This window comes from Copadichromis virginalis, linkage group LG11, assembly GCF_057382275.1.
Source record: "Copadichromis virginalis isolate Kocher_CV1m ecotype Utaka linkage group LG11, C_Virginalis_male_GT1.1, whole genome shotgun sequence".
NCBI classification, from domain to species: domain Eukaryota; kingdom Metazoa; phylum Chordata; class Actinopteri; order Cichliformes; family Cichlidae; genus Copadichromis; species Copadichromis virginalis.
This window is the reverse complement of record NC_140628.1, coordinates 303,429-310,701: the sequence shown is the minus strand read 5'-3', so window position 1 is coordinate 310,701 and position 7,273 is coordinate 303,429. Positions and strand designations below refer to the sequence as shown.

At 41.9% G+C, this 7,273-nt stretch overlaps 1 long non-coding RNA gene across 1 annotated transcript; it reads right to left on the bottom strand.

The window, feature by feature from the left end:
- Positions 1–3,944: 3,944 nt before the first annotated feature.
- LOC146697881 (uncharacterized) lies at positions 3,945–6,738 on the bottom strand. The gene is made up of 4 exons (XR_014922934.1): positions 6,585–6,738; positions 5,515–5,663; positions 4,637–4,801; positions 3,945–4,559 (listed from the first exon to the last, which is right to left on the bottom strand). It is a non-coding gene; the product is annotated as an uncharacterized LOC146697881 (long non-coding RNA).
- Positions 6,739–7,273: the final 535 nt, after the last annotated feature.

Sequence of the window (7,273 nt, the reverse complement as noted above, 5' to 3'; positions counted from 1 at the left end):
TGTAGCCCTGACCCCCATCGTAAGCAAATGCTTCGAGAAGCTGGTCAGGGACTTCATCTGCTCTGCACTACCCGACTCACTGGACCCTCTACAGTTCGCATACCGCCACAACAGGTCCACTGATGATGCCATAGCCCTGACACTACACACTGCCCTGTCACACCTGGAGAAGAGAGACACGTATGTGAGAATGCTGTTTGTAGATTACAGCTCAGCATTCAGTACCATCGTTCCCTCGAAGCTGGACAGGAAACTGCAGGATCTAGGACTGAGCAGCTCCCTCTGCAGCTGGATCCTTAGCTTCCTGTCTGACAGACGCCAGGTGGTCAGACTGGGCAGCATCACCTCATCCCCCATCACACTGAACACTGGTGCTCCACAGGGGTGTGTACTGAGCCCTCTCCTGTACTCACTCTACACCTAGGACTGCACAGCCACTAACAGCTCCAACATCATTGTGAAGTTTGCGGAGGTGCAGAGAAGTACACACCCCCGTCACCATCAACGGCGCTGCTGTGGAGAGAGTGAGCAGCTTCCGGTTCCTTGGTGTACATCTGGCTGAGGATCTTACGTGGTCAGTACACACAAACAAAACAGTGAAGAAGGCGCAGCAGCGCCTCTTCTTTCTCAGGAGACTGAAAAGATTCGGCATGAGCCCCCGCATCCTCAGGACCTTCTATCACTGTGCCATTGAGAGCATCCTCACTGGATGCATCACCACCTGGTATGGCAACAGCACCGCTTACAACCGCAAAGCTCTCCAGCGAGTAGTGCAGTGCTCTGAACGGATAATTGGAGGTGAGCTTCCCTCCCTCCAAGACATCTACAGGAAGCGCTGCCTGAGGAAAGCGGGGAGGATCATCAAGGACTCCAGTCACCCCAGCCATAAACTGTTCAGACTGCTTCCATCAGGAAGGAGGTTCTGCAGCATCCGGTCCCGTACCAGCAGACTGAGAGACAGCTTCTTCCATCAGGCCATCAGACTGCTGAACACTTCATAGACACCTCAGCTTCACTACTGGAACTTCAACATTATGCACTCCACACTGTATATAAATGCCACTTGTTTTGCACATGTCCAACTGCCAACCTCTGTATATTTTATTTTATTGTTTATTCTATTTAATTTTTAAAATATGTACACACACACACACACACACACGTAGACATACATATTTAGTATACACATTCAGTAATGCGCATGCACTCTTATATTGTACAAATATTTATTCATATAACTCTCAGATTTACCCATTCTTATATTTTGCTTGTTCTTATGTTATTGTACTTTGCACACCTCTGTTGCTTGTGAAGCTCACACACAAGAATTTCACTCGCATGTACTGTACCAGTGTATCTGCACATGTGATGTGACAATAAAAGTGATTTGATTTATTCAAACATGGCATATTACACAGACTGTGCAAAAATAATTAACATAAGATCCAAACCTAAATTACAAATAGTGACTGAACAGGCTCTGCTTGAAACAACACACATAACACAACAGTTTTTTTGTTTTTTAATATAGCTTTTTCATTCGATTTTATCCCAGGGGATGAGCCAGTGTTGTGTCTACACATAACAGACAACTTATCAAAGAACCAGTTTTTAACTGTACATGTAGGTACTTTGCTACTGGCAGCCTGTTACAAAAACAAAACATTTGTTCAGCTGATCCATCTGCTCTTCACTAAAACTTCATGAGAAATGGTCTGAAGGGAAGGATGGCTGCCAAGTAGCCATTCTTAAGGATCAACAAGGATCCCAAAAACACTGCCAATGTAGTAAAAACATACCAGAATAGCACAACTCACAGTGAAACATTATCAGTCATTTATTGGCCTCTCCAGAGTGTGGAACTGCAAGCAGTGTGGGATGATCCTGACAGAGAACAAATGAAAGTAGTAAAAAGACATATTCAAAGAAGAGCTCTGAATGTCCTTCAAAAACTAGTTCATGCATTTATTACTTCCAGGCTGGACGACTGTGATTCATTATTATCAGGATGTCCTAAAAACTCCCTGAAAAGCCTTCAGCTAATCCAAAATGCCGCAGCAAGAGTGCTGACAGGGACTAGAAAGAGAGAGCAGATTTCTCCTGTATTGGCTTCCCTTCATTGGCTTCCTGTTAAATCCAGAATTCAAAAGGTCTTAAATAATCAGGCACATGGCACATGGCACATCGCTGCAGGATGCTGTGGTAGCCATGCTGGTTCAGTGTGCCTTCAATTTTGAATAATTCCCCAACAGTGTCACAACCAAAGCATCCCCCACATCATCACACACCCTTCTAATGCTTCATCCATCACCTTTTCTGCGTCGCACAGACACAGCGGGTGGAACCAAGGATCTCAAATTTGGACTCACCAGACCAAATCACAGATTCCACTGGTCTAATGTCCATTTCTTGTGCTTCTGGGCCCAAAGAAATCTCTTCTGCTTGTTGCTTTTCCTTAGTCGTGGTTTCTTAGCAGTTATTTGACCATAATTAGAGATTAATTATCTTTCTGGAGCAGGACCTCCAAGCAGGCCCCTTCCAGTTCTACAAGCTGTTTGTTCTCATTTTTGTGTGAAGAACTTTCGAGAAGGTCTTTAACACAGCTTATCTTATAAGAGTAACATAATCTTATTCACCCTACCATTTGCTTACAATTACCCTAAGATGAAGAACTACACAGCTCTGCTTCATCAGTTTCCCTCTGGGCAATCCAGGAAACCCAAACACTCTGAACGTCATGTTGGTGCTTCAGAGAGACTGAATACCACCAGCTGTCTCTGGAAACTTTCTAGCAGAAGCCCAGAAGCCACGCCCTTCCCACGCAGCAACGAGAAACCAGCAGACATGGTGAAACAGGCAGAAGAAACACAGAGAGGGGGAATGACACGCAGACGGACTGACAAGGAACCGAGGGAAACACACACTATATATACAGACAAAGGGTAATGAGGGAATGGAAAACACAGCTGAGAGTAATCAGACATGACGAGATAGAGGAAGCAAAGCAGAAAACACTGACATAGGTCAAGGACTATCAAAATAAAGCAGGAAACCCAGGAAGGGCACAGAGACTTTACCAAGGAGACACAGCTGACGGGGAAGAGGGATGACTAAACATAGAGACAGAACAAAACCTACACACTATACATCGAAGGCAAGGGAACAAAACCTAAGAACCAGGAATCACAGAGACAAGACACAGACTTGACACTGACTGAGGAGGGAACATGGAACACAGGAGGAGCACAGAAACAGAAACCAAGAGACTAGAAATGATAAATAATAACATAAAAGATTATAAATACCAAAAAACACTGAGTCACTGACCCAGGACCACAACAACCCCTCTTTCACAAAATGTAGCTGCAAGCTTTTAGCACCAGGATGCCAGGTTCTCTTCCCCCTATCCATCCATCCATCCATCCATCCATCTTCATCCGCTTTGTCCGGGGCCGGGTCGCGGGGGCAGCAGCCTAAGCAAAGAGGCCCAGACCTCCCTCTCCCCAGCCACCTCCTCCAGCTTATATCCAGCTAATACCAAGGCGTTCCCACACTCAGAAAAATAAAGGTGCCAACTGGAACCAAAAGTGGTTCTTTAGACTGATGCCATAGAAGAACCTTTTTTGGTGCCACAAAGAACCTTTCAAACAATGGTTCTTTGAAGAACCATTTCTTTCAGTGGTTCATTGAAGAACCTTTAAAGGTGCCCCAAAGAACCATCAAGAAATGGTTCTTTGGGGCACCTTTAATGGTTTTTCAAAGAACCTTTTTAAAAATGGTTCTTTAAAGAACCTTTTTTAAAAAGCTCCTTCAAATGGTTCTTTAAAAGAACCATTTTAAAGAACCTTTTTTGAGTGGTTCTTTAAAAAACCATTTTAAATCTTTCAAAATAAAATGCATCATAAATTGAATTTGAGTAGGGTAAAATAAATACGAGCACAGCATAGACATATATTAATGGTTTATTGTCATTTTGTAGTTACCAAAAGACAAAAAGGCATTTTAACCCTCAGCACAACATCACTACTAATACATGTCACATATTAGTGTTTTAAACAGTAATAATTAAATATATTGGCTATACTATAAATAAATATATATAAATACTATATCTACAGATAACACAACAAATAATACATGTATTGTTTAATTAATAAAACATCAGAAAGTGATAAAACACATTAGAAATAGCAATAGCTTCATAACAGACCAATAAATCAACACATTTTCATCAGCAGATGTTTGCATGTTCAGTAAAAATATTTCAACAACAAGTTTATGATTAAAATGATCAATGAACTTCAGCCTTACACTATGTAATGTACGTTTCATGTTGTACTCATGGTCCTTGGTTAGTCCAGTTTAGGATAATGTCTCTGACGTATGTTTCATATCAAATATATGTCATATCAAAACAAGCCCACACCTGCAGTTGTTTCAGTTTTTCACTGGTGTTTCCTGTCAGCTGGTCAACCTCTCAGGCGGACATCCATATCAGCCAACCAAACGACAAGTTCCTCCCTTTGTGCTTCAAATCCCTCTCACTCTGAGACAAGGAGCTGAAAGAGAGAGAAAAGAGTCAATTATAAAGAAGAGAGAAAAGTGAAACCCTCCTCAGAAGGTCTGACTCGCATACCTGCAGTTGACCTGTGATGGACTCCAGTTTGGCGTTCACGTCATCCCTTGCTGTTGCCAGTAGCCGAGTCTGCAGGGTGCCCTGGAAGAAATGAGTTAATGTTCGACTCCTCCTGGTCAGGCTCTCCAGCTGGATGAGCCGAGGTCTCCCCTCTCGCCGCTGCCTCTGAACACAGAAACACAAATTTCATCTGAAGCAGGAGGTGCAGATTTTTTTTGCTATTCTTTTCTAAATCCAGGCTAGATCACGTGGAGGTATTTGGAAAACTTTTTTGGCCAGTGGACGACTGTTGTCTTGCAGAAAGTCAAATCAATCAAACATATGCGATACACAATCAATTCACAAGAACACATTGTAAAAAATAAGTCCAGTTCTTGCCTGATTTCAAGTGAAAGCTGCATCAAAACAGGGTAAAATGAGTGTTTGCAGCAAATGTGAGCACAAAGCCTCACTTTGTACAAGCCTGCTATTACAGTTCTCCTCTATGCAGACGACTTTCCTGTTTTCAAGGCACAACTTGGATCTGCTGTACAAATCTTATGGATACACACTAAATGAAACAATAGTGTGCACGACTCCAGATTCTGATCCCTCATCCTAATATGGTCCCAACATAGCAACAGCAATAAAGCAAATATTGAGGCTTCAAAATACAAAGTCCATAAACCAATGGCTGACATGGGTTTTATCATAAGGGTGATAAATATACAGATTTCAGTCTGTCTCAGAGATTTGATGTTCATTTACCTGCAGATGCACTATACGTACCTGCTCCATGGTTTTTCACAACATTTTGCATATCACTATTTAATACAGGAAGTAGGTGAACTAAAACAAGTCATCGTTCTTTGTGAGAGGACCATATTAATGAAACAAACCTCAATGACATCATAGGGATCCCTAAAGATGCTCCTGCTGCTTCTCTTCCTCCTCATCCTAAGCTTCCTTCTTCTTGTCCTCGCCTTCCATCCAATTGTAATTCAATCTAATTGTGTTTCTGCCCCTCCTCTTCCTCATTTTGTTGGAGCTGTGAACACAATTAATGTGAATCTGGATTAATTTGTGCAAACAAGAAAAATCTACAGCTTTTTGGTCAGAGGTGCTCTTGTGATTTAAGCCGGGTAGAGTAGATTTATCTGTTGATGCTACCTGCTTCAGCTCTGGCTGCTGAGTGATATTTACACCCTGGCTGGATTACAAACTTTAACCATGTGCTGAACTTTGGCCCAGCGTTGATACCTCTTGTTAGTATAACGACCTCTTCTTAGCTTGTATGTATGATGTATGATGGTGGATAAATGAAATATACAAAAAAATTAACTATATTACAAAAGAACGTCTATCTTGGAAACATCAAATGACCGGAGCATAACTTGTCAACTAGTCCGAAACTAAGTTATGCAGGAACAGTCAAAGACACCTTCTCATGTTTGAAACCATTGTTTGAAAGGTTCTTTGTGGCACCAAAAAAGGTTCTTCTATGGCATCAGTCTAAAGAACCACGTTCTATTCATTTCTATATAATTCGATTAGACAATAAAGAGTTATCTAATCTAATTATTCATTCAAAACTCTTATGCATAGCTGCATTTTATACAGCTCATACAGAATTCAAAGTACAGGTTCATGTGAGTATTTAATGTACGGCTCAGATCTACAGGATTTCAGAGTTTCTAGATCAGACACAGAGCTCACAACAGGCTTCAGGCACGCAATTGAACCACATATTTTAGAAGCCAAAGGTTCAAATTATCTGGGAGCAGCTTCACTTAATTATAACAGTGGTTTTGTTAGGAAAACAGTTTCTGTATACCGGATACTAAATTGCGCTGACGTCAACGGCTAACGTATCTAGCTAATCGCTACTGTTAGCACAACATTAACAGCAAGCTACAATGACGAGTAACAAAAACAAAACAGTAATAAGGTTTTAATGGAAATGTTTTACCTTTTCTAACAGTCCCAGAATCCACAGCTTCAAAGTCCAGCAGGTACTGAAGACTGTTATCCGTTTCGCTGTCACCGTCCGTGAGTTTTTTTTCCCGAAAGGTCAAGGCCCGCCGCTCGCGCACTCTGTCTGCGCATGCGCATCCCAACGACTGACCCCCTCCGTCCGTCCGCTCCCGGGAGGTTATAGTATGACGTGTTCTGACGTCACTGTCTCTCTCCCTGTCATTTATTTGGCTCGAAACACATATTAACAAATTGCTCAGTGATGAACAACTACTCAGATCATTTACCTAAGCAGTGTGCTTTGTCAAAACGAAGTGTGTGTTCATTACACTGACATTCTGTTCTGCAATTGTTATTTACTTGTATTTCATAATTTGACTTTACATACTGCTGGGTGGTTTGTAAAGTTTACAATAACTAGTATTATCATTATGCTGAACGTGCTCCTGTGACTGACCAACACCTCCCACCCACTCCATGACATGTTGGTCAGTCACAGGAGCTCGTTCAGTGAGAGACTGAGATTACCGAAAAGCACCACTGAACGACACAGGAAATCATTCCTGCCTGTGGCCATCTCCCTGTACAACGCATCCACTTAACACACTGTTTGCTGCTACAGCTACACATGTTTCTTTTCCAACTATTTATTTATAAGTGACTTATGTATGTATGTATATATAT